Raw genomic sequence first — 10,000 nt, forward strand, 5'->3', positions numbered from 1 at the left:
GTTTGTGTGAAATATATGGAGAGAGGAGGAGGATGATTTATGTTGGCGTGTGTGTGTGTGGTGTGTGTGTGTGTGTGTGTGTGGTGTGTTGTGTGTGTGTGTGTGTGTGTGTGTGTGTGTGTGTGTGTGTGTGTGAGAGAGAGTAAAAAGAGATTGAGAGAAGAGAAAGAGGAGGAAGAGAAGGAAGGCGAGAGGGTGTTGATGCAGTTCTCATTATCAGTAGATTGGCTGGGTGCCTGAGTGACAGCTGATTCATCATGGAGAGAGAGGAAGGGAGAGTGAAGGGGAGAAAAATGGCGTTTGTGTGTGTGTGTGTGTGTGTGTGTGTGTGTGTGTGTTTGTGTGTGTGGTGTGTATGAAACGGGGAGGAAAGGGGGGTTAAAACATGCCCTTAGCATCTGCTTCATTCAGTCTCTTCTCCTCTCGTTTTTTCGTTCTCTCCTCTTTTTCAGCCTCCAGTTCTGAAATCAACAGCCTGCTGCTTTGGTGTTCGCAGACACGCTGGTGAATACCGTGATGTGACCAGCATAACTGTATCATCCACACACACACATAGCCCCAAAACCGGTCACACACTCCCATTGATTAGACAGGCCTCAAATGTCTGACACATCACGTTAGCTGTGCTTTCCATCAATTACTGTCCACCTCTTGGCGAGCTAACATCACATCTACTGTCACTGAGACCCAATTCTATCACGACACGTTAGTGCTGAAGCCAGAAACCACTGCCCACACACACATAGACATACACACAGCATCAAAACCAAACTGCATCACAGGGAATGATATGCCAGTGAGCAATTATTTGAGGTGGTTCTGTGTGTGTCAGCTCGTAGGTTGCATAAGTCAACGGAGCCGTTTTGGATAGTCTTTTTGCTGCTGGTTTCTATCTCTGTTTCCCGTGGCAGCCCGGAGGAACCTGGCCGCTCTATCACTGTCTCCATCTCCACACAGTGCCCTCATTTCTCTCTGTCACTTCCTCTCACACATATGGTGCATGCAGCCACATAGCCACACAGTGTCTGTACATTGCATGTGCACACATGTGGACACAGAACTGCTTTTCAAATTGAGATCATTTTTTCTGTCTCAGTTCCCTATCTTCCCATTTCTTCTCTATTTCTGCTCTCTTCATGTTTTTTATTTACCTTCTTTATATTTCTTCTCTTCGCTTTACCCTCTCCCTCTTCTCTCTGAGTTTGTGAGGAGGAAGGTTGCTCATGATAAGATGATCGTGAGGGTCTCAAGAGCTATCTATACCCTGTCTGTCATCGCTGAATCAATGAAGAGAGACTGCTGCAGGACAGACTGTATACAATACACACACACACACACACACACACACACACACACACACACACACACACACACACACAAACAGATACAAACATAAACACGTGCAAACACGCAGAAGGACACACATTGCAAACCCTTACTCATGCACATACACACACACACACACACACCGCATGCGCGCACACACACACACACACACACACACACACACACACACACACAGACACACACACTGATCAACAGCTGTGGGAGAAGTTGTGAAACATCAGCGAACCTCAAACTGACAGTGGGGCAGACTGGAGAGAAGAGATAAAGAATACTAAGGAAACACCAAAGAGGATGGAGAGGTGGTGGTGTCGGGGAGGGGGGGGGTTGAAGTGGGTGAGTGTGTGCGTGTTTGTGTGTGTTGTGGGTGTGATGGAGAGGATGGTTGTCAGTTTCTTGCACCTGATTCTAAATCTAAATCATCAAATTATTATAATGTCTCCTTTTTGTCTGATCAGCCCAAGTTGTGTGTGTGTGTGTGTGTGTGTGTGTGTGTGTGTGTGTGTGTGTGTGTGTGTGTGTGTGTGTGTGTGTGTGTGTGTCCGTTCGCCAACACTCTGTAAACACCCCTGACCTCTGGGGTCGAGACCCTTTGGCCCCCGGGGGTCACGCTCTGCTGCACAGAGCCGGGTTGTTGGGGTCAAGAGAGGAGGAGGGCCAACAAACACACAGCACGATGTGCGATGATTACAGACAAGAGCCAATAACGAGCGTCCACCTCTGACCTCATCGTCGTGGAAACATGAGGGAATGCCTGTCACCGAGGGAGCGGTATAACTCAATCTATCACCGAACAGTGACGGAGGGGGAAAAGAAGAAGAGATGCGGTCAATGAAAATACCAGCCTCACCCATCCCACAGTCCTCCTTTTCCTTACTGGGGCTCTTGTTGTGTCTCCAAAATAGACGCCATCACAGTCACAAGAAGGAACCCCTTCTCTCCTCTTCTCTTCTCTTCTCCTCTCCTGCCTGGCTCGTTCTCTATCATTTGCCTGTCAGATGCATGCTGTGGTAGAATAAGAGCTGACACCCTGCTCCCAGCAGCAACCAGGGGCTGCCATCAGCACTTAAACATTTTCTCTCTCTGCTACTTCCCCCTTCTCTCCCCCTGCGTCCATGCAGCACTCTAGCTGCTGACAAGGAACACAGAGAAGATGACAAATAAAAGGAGAGAAATTATGGGGGAAAAAACTGAGAAAGCCCTCCTTCATCTTGCTATTATTCCTGCTTTCCCCTTCCCCTGTTGGTTTCTCTACACCCCCTCCCCACCTCATCTCAGCCTTGGTGAGGTCACTGACCCCGAGTGAGTGAGCCTCATTACCCAGTCACTCTGTATCCACTCACATATGAGGGAGGGGGAGGGGGGGTGTACATGAGCATGTGTTGATGAGATGAATAGTAAATATATTTGTCATTCCTGAAGTCACTCAGGCAGTTTCAGAATAGACGTTAAAAGAGATGACAGAAGACTGGCGTCATTGCCAGAGAGGCACGAAAAGATTAAAAGATGGTAGAGCGGAGGATAAAGTGATGGGGAGAGGAGGGGATGGGTGGTGGAAGTGGAGAGGGTGGAGGGGTAGGGGGTGGCTTGTGTTGGATCAAAGATAATTGTCGGCGGAAGTCATTACACACATATTGTATAGAGAAATCCGAGGACGCTTCTTTTAACCGATCCCTCTCATCATTTCTCCTCTCCACATCATCAGCCTCTCGGTGTCTTCCATACCATCAGGGATTTAATTGGACACTGATGGGTTCACAGAGAGAGAGAGAGAGAGAAGAAGAAATAAGTTAAAATTGTAGGACAGGAATTGTTGGGGCATGAAACCGAATCCACACCACCACCAGCTTTAGTCTGTTATAAAAACACTTACAAATGATCCAAAAGGCAGCACAATCACATGCCTGTCCCCCCTAAAGACCTTAAGACACAGCCTCAGACATTCGGTAATAACACCCTAAACTGCAGTCTTATTGAGGTTTGGATTGCTATGGCGGACTTGGATTGGTCTGTGTGTCTTTGTCTGTGTGGTGCACACTGTATATGTGTGATGGTGTCAGCCGCCATATGTGTGCAAGCAAATGAGGATGATATGGGAGGAAGGTATGCTGTGTTTCTCTAGCCCCCCTCTTCCTCCCCAAAATAAAACTAATCTCAGCCCCCAAGCTAAACTCTGGACTCAGGCTGTCTGGTGCCTGTCTGGCCACGAAACTATCCTAAACACACCATTCAGCCCTGAATCAGCACACACACACACACACACACACACACACACACACACACACACACGCACACACACATGCAAAAGCTGATGTCCCACCACGGGATGCAGAGCAGCATAAATCTAGACTGTTAATGGGCCTGAGCCACAGAGCTTCACCGTACTTCTCCACCCCTTCAAATCAAACTAACTCTCTCTCTCTCTCTCTCTCTCTCTCTCTCTCTCTCTCTCTCTCTCTCTCTCTCTCTCTCTCTCTCTGCCTCTCTCTGCCTCTCTCCTGTCCATCTGTCTGTTTGCAAGTATGAGAAGACCCCAGTAACACACATACTGAATGGGAATTAGGCTGCTGCTGTTACATTCAGTCTTGTGAGTGTTTCTGTTATTGTTCATGTACACGTGCATAAAGCAGTATGAATGTATGTACACATACAGTGTGTACATCTGATTTTTTATGCTTGATGTTTCGCTTCATAGGAACAAATTACAGTGACATAATATGCCCTCTAGGTTGAACTGAATGTTTTTAAATAATGTGAAGAGAATTATTTTTAAATTGATTTTTACAGGTAATAAGGTAATTTCTGAAATTCAAATGATCTGTCTGTCTGTCTGTCTGTCTACACACAGATGACAACAAATGAGTCAATATCCCACACTGGTTTTTCACAATGCACTTCCATTAAATTGGGTAATTCACAAGAGAGGGATTTACAGTAAAAATCTATCTATCCGTCTATCTATCATCTATGTACTCGTCTATCCTGTCCATCTGTCCATTTGAAAGTATGACAGACACACTGATACACACACACACTCAGACCTGCCACTGAACGCAGCAGGAACCCTGTATGCTCTGTGTGTGTGTGTGTGTGTGTGTGTGTGTGTGTGTGTGTGTGTGTGTGTGTGTGTGTGTGTGTATGTATGTGTATGTGTGTGTGTGTGTGTGTGTGTGTGTTTGTGTGTGTGTGTGTATGTGTGTGTGTGTGTATGTATGTGTGTGTGTGTGTGTGTGTGTGTGTGTGTGTGTGTGTGTGTGTGTGTGTGTGTGTGTGTGTGTGTGTGTGTGTGTGTGCATGAGAGATATGTGTTGGAGTGTGTGCCTTTGTATGGCCCCGCTCTGTCTACCCAGATGGTGATAGTGATTATCTCTGTATGTATCTCCTCCTCCATCCTGAAGCCATTCTGGGTCAAATAGGTCCCACCCTTGCCGTGCCACCATCCGTGGTGCCACATCGATTACGCTCCTCCGGGAAACAAAATACACCCCCACGACTAGGATCACATGAGCAGAGCTCCACAGGAGAGTTTTGAACTTCTCTCCGCACATTTCCCTGCCTTGGCCTGACCACCAGGGTGACCTCTGACCTCTGACCTGGTCTCTAAACCTCTAAATCTGCGTCTGTCCCTTCTGATGCTTTCTGACCTTAAAGGATCATAAATCACTACCTCAGACACAGACTGAGCCTCAAGCCTTTCTCTCTGAAATCTTGGACCCAAATTGTGAAATTTTGCCTTTATGAAATTCAATCAGAATCTCTAGATATTTGTACTGTAACTATAGGAGGGAGCAACATGCTCCTGTTGCAAAACTGCAGCATTTGTCTTTAATTAATTTAATGTTTGATACTTTGTAGTCAGATTAGTTAATGTGAACAGGAAGTTATGCATCATAACTAACAGGATAAAGGTGCTGTGTATTTTGTATCATTTAACACAGAAAAGATTTGAGGAATGTGTGTTGTATTATTCATAAAGATATAAGAGATCAAATGGAAGTTTCATGGTGAGGCATCAGACATAATTATTGCAGGGAATAAATATTCAAAACTCAAGGTTCGTTTCATTTTCTTTTTCCAAAACTTTCGACTGCATCCTGAGGCCATACGTCATGTAATTACTAGAGCTGCAACGATTAGTTGATTATTCAATTAGTCAATCAATATAAAATTAATCAGCTACTATTTTGATGATTGATCTTTGGCTGTGGGCATTTGTCACTGCTTTCTGATCAACCAGTTAATTGATTAATTGAGAAAATAATGTGCAAATTAATCAACAATAATCAAGTCTTAAAGTGCCCATATTATGAAAAAATCACTTTTTCTGGGATTTAGGGTGTTATGTTGTGTCTCTGGTGCTTCCACACACATACAAACTTTGATAAAAATCCACCCATGCTGTTTAGAGTGAGATACAGTTTCTGAATGTGTCCTGTCTTCAGTCTCTGGGTGAGCTGTTCAAAATTGGCACGGCTTGTGACGTCACAAGCCGAAACGAGCAGGCTAACCGCAACCATTAGCTCGTAGCGTTAGCATGCTAACACTATGGCTAACGCTAGCATGCTAACGCTAGCATGCTAACGCTAGCATGCTACCTCGTTCTCAATAGCAAAGCACTGCTACAACACACACAAGTTCACCATAATCTACAAAAGAACTACTTACATGTGCGCCCTCATTTAGAAGTCTCCCAGCTAATCCTGCCTTGTAACTGACCGAAGTTGTAGAAACAGCCTTTCTTTTACTGTCTATGGAGCTAGCTAGCTGACATGATCTACATCTGAGCTACTGGGCATGTGAAGTGCAATCAAAGATAGTACAGAAGAAGAAGAAGAAAAGAGGTCTCACTCTGTAGCTAAAACAGAGACCAGCTGAAAAGAGGATCTGCAGCAGTGAGAGAGAGCGGTGCAGTACAACACAAATATGGTGTTTTTTGAAAATTAAACCATGTAAACCTATTCTGGTACAACCTTAAAATACAATTATGAACCTGAAAATGAGCATAATATGGCTGCTTTAAGTTTCAGACCTACTAATTACAAGTGGTCGTATATGGGAGGGAGATTGTAACCTCCATCTGTTTCCCAGTGATTTTCCTGAGTACTCCCCTAACCGAACCTAACATCCATGTTGACAATATGAGAGTTTAAATTGTGACTTTGGGGGCGACCTCTAGCTCACCCAGTAAGAGCGTGCGCCCCATGTAGGCTGAGTCCTTTGCAGCAGTCAGGGTTTGAGTCCAACCTGTGGCCATTTGCTGCGTGTCATCCCCCATCTCTCTCCCACCTTTCCTGTCTATCCACTGTCACTTTCAAATAAAGGGAAAAGCCCCGCCAAAAAAAATCTTTAAATTGTTACTTTAGGGAACACAAAACAGTAATTTCTCACCGTTCATACCTGCTTTAAATTATAGTTTATCACTACTGTAATTGAAAACAATGTATTCCTGTTAATATTGCATTATAAATAAAATAGAAGTAAACACAGTAACTAGCAAGTAAGAACAAAAGGTGTTATCTGTGCCAAAATATGTCATCATTGATGATGATTACTGTGATTACTGATGTTTTTTTATTGCATTATTTTTAACGTATTTTCTTAATTATCATTGTGAAGACATGTCCATCTCCAGTGTGTCTGTAGATCAGTCATTTGCTGAGAATTCACTTCGAAGATCACTCTACTCACCAGCATGCATCTAATTTACTGAAAATTTCCGACAGATGCATTATGGTCGTTGTACTGTATATCATGATTTTCTGCAAATCACAGCTCTGCCTTCTGGGATATCTGACATGCTGGTGTGCGTAACCAGTGCTGTCACTTGTCAGTCAGCTGTCACTTAATGTAATATTTTGCACTGCTGAAAAGACTGAGGAGATTTACTATTGAGAGAAAGGTTGTTTTTTATGAAGATAACAGATATTCAGATTTTTCATATTTCATGGCTCTTGAGGGAAATCCTGGCAGTCTGCATTAACTAACCAGATCAAGGATTGTTATAGCTTCACTGCCAACACACACACACACACACACACACACACACACACACGTCCACAAACACATCCACATTACCTGGGGGGTCTGAGCTCCTCCTCCACAGGCCTTCACCCCACATGCTCATCTCAATTAATCACCCAACAAAACAGATGTCAGGAACAAAGGAACGATCTCCAGGCCTGTGGGGTAAAGGGGGGAGGAGGATGAAGAGGGGGGTGATCGGAGAAGGAGGGGAGGAAAGCAAAGGGAGGAAGGATAATGGGAAAAGGGAGAAGGAAGTGTCAGTGCTTTTAGAGCTAGGTGGCTTGTATGAGGCAGGTGATTGGAGGTTGGAGGGGCAGTTAGAGTAAGATGTGTTAGCTGTTCATGTGCCTTGAGCCCAGTGCTACTGTTACTGTACAACACAAGATGAAACTGTAAAAAAGTATGAAAAAAAGAAGTGACGATGCAAGAGGGGGAGAGAGCGAGAGACAGCGAGAGAGTGAGAAAAACAACAAAGCCCTGGAGATGAAAGACGGTCTACAAAACAATGGATACCAAATAATGCTCTGCGGTGTGCAGAAATAGAGCAAAGATTGAAAACCTGCCAAGATAAAGACAAACCCCCGCTTTTGAACTGTCACTTCACTGCGATACTGTCAGAAAACAAATGGCAAATCTTGACAGGTTTCAGCTGCTTTGAAAGAGACAGAATCATATTTTATTCACAAACGCATATTTTATGGCTTTTATAGCAAAGATCGTAACCTGTTGTTAAGCACTGAATTCTTGAGTCTTGTGATAAATTATTGACATCTACATAATGTACAGATGGAAAGTGAGAGAGGGGGGTGAAAGCAAAGGAAATAGGAAAGAGAGAGGAAGGAGGATTGGAAGAAAAAGAGAGGATAGAGCTGCAAGGTGGAGGAAATGCTGTGAAATCTTTACATTTCTAAAACATGCACTCTGTTGTTTTACATAAATCCATGAATAAACCCACACAGTCTGAAGTCTGAACATTTCAGGGAAAGCCATCAATCTGCTGGCATTATCTTTCTACTGTTTCTTTTCTTCCATCCACCCATCCTTCTAGAGCAGCTGTCCGCTGTCTCTCTTTCCCACTGCCTGTAGAGTGAGGACAGTGAGAGTTACAGCTCGCATCAATAACCGTCAGATAACGGCCCAGTTCTCAGTCTTCAAGCACAGCCTTAAATCACATCAGCCCTGGAGGGAAGCAAATGAAGAGAGAAGAGGAGAGGGGAAAGGCTTAGCACTTAAATGGCACGCAACAACAACAACAGTGCAGTGCTGGTAAAATACACACAAGTAGAGCAGAGCTATATGGGGGGGGGGGGGGGTGTGCATCAATTTGTGCAGCATAAAAACAAGCCTCTGTTGTAACTGAGAGTTCACACACTGAGCAACACACTGAGGGAGGAGAGAAAATGAGACATGATGACTGAGAGTGTGTGTGTGTGTTTGTGTGGTAGTATTTGCATATGTGTCACTGCATGTCTCAGGCCTATTTTCTGTATGTTAGGAGTACAGCAGCACTTTACTGAGCTGCAATAAGGACATGAAAAAGCACTTAATGAAGCATTCTGTCCCACTGGCAGCCATTGATCCACAACACACTGGGAGACACTAACCTCAGTTGTAGGTATTTAACTAACACACACAAATACACACACGTGCACGTAGGCCTATTTGAAAGGATAATTCTGTCTTATTACAACTTGGGTCTTATTTTCATAGTTTTGCCCATCACTGCTGTCAGTAACAATGTACTCACCAAGTTAACTGCTGAGTGAGCTCTAGCTACACGACTCACTTAAAAGAAGTCAGACAGGGCAAGAAACATAAGCATTCAAATGAGCTTACAGGTCTGAAATAAATCTCCTGGGTAAAACTACATTTACGTAATGTATCACAGACTTTCTGGATCAACTTTGACTTACTTGCCATAGTTTTTCCCAAAGACAGCTGTCCTCTACTAATAAAGACATGCATTCTAGGTAACTAGGACTACCGTTGAAAATTAGCCTACTGGCTAACACTGGCGCATTTACAGAAAAATGTATTAATGTGCATTGTCCTGATAAATAAATCCTAAATGTGGGAACACATATTTCAGACGTATTCAAACAAAGTGCTTAGGTCATATAATAATTATATTATGTTGCAGCTTACTATGGGCTATTTTTGCAGTAATTACCTTACACTTGACATAGTCTGCGTAAGGTAACCTGTCTGGTATCACCTTTCAGCATTCAGTAGTGCATGAAATCTGTCTGAGGCCACTACCGGAGTGTTGCTGAGAGACATATTTGTATTTATTTTTATTAAATAGAAACCGCAATTAAATACAGACAAAGTAAAGGAAGTTGTTTCTGTTTAGTTCTTTTTTATGCTCAACCACCCGCTCTTTTGTGTGCTCTCGTTTCTCTTTCTCTTTCTTTCTCTCTCTGTCTGTCTCTCTCTCTCTCTCTCTCTCTCTGTATTTTTCAAACTTGTAAAAAGGTGTATTTGTGTGTTGGGAAGATCAATAGTGAGAGAGATCAGATAACTGAATCAAGCATCCCTCCATAAACCGGTCCACAACAACATTCAATATAAAGGAGTCAATATAAACATCTGGTTACATCTGACTCCTACTGTTTTCTTGCCCATTCAAATA

Source organism: Sander lucioperca, chromosome 7, assembly GCF_008315115.2.
Source record: "Sander lucioperca isolate FBNREF2018 chromosome 7, SLUC_FBN_1.2, whole genome shotgun sequence".
Taxonomy (NCBI): Eukaryota; Metazoa; Chordata; class Actinopteri; order Perciformes; family Percidae; genus Sander; species Sander lucioperca.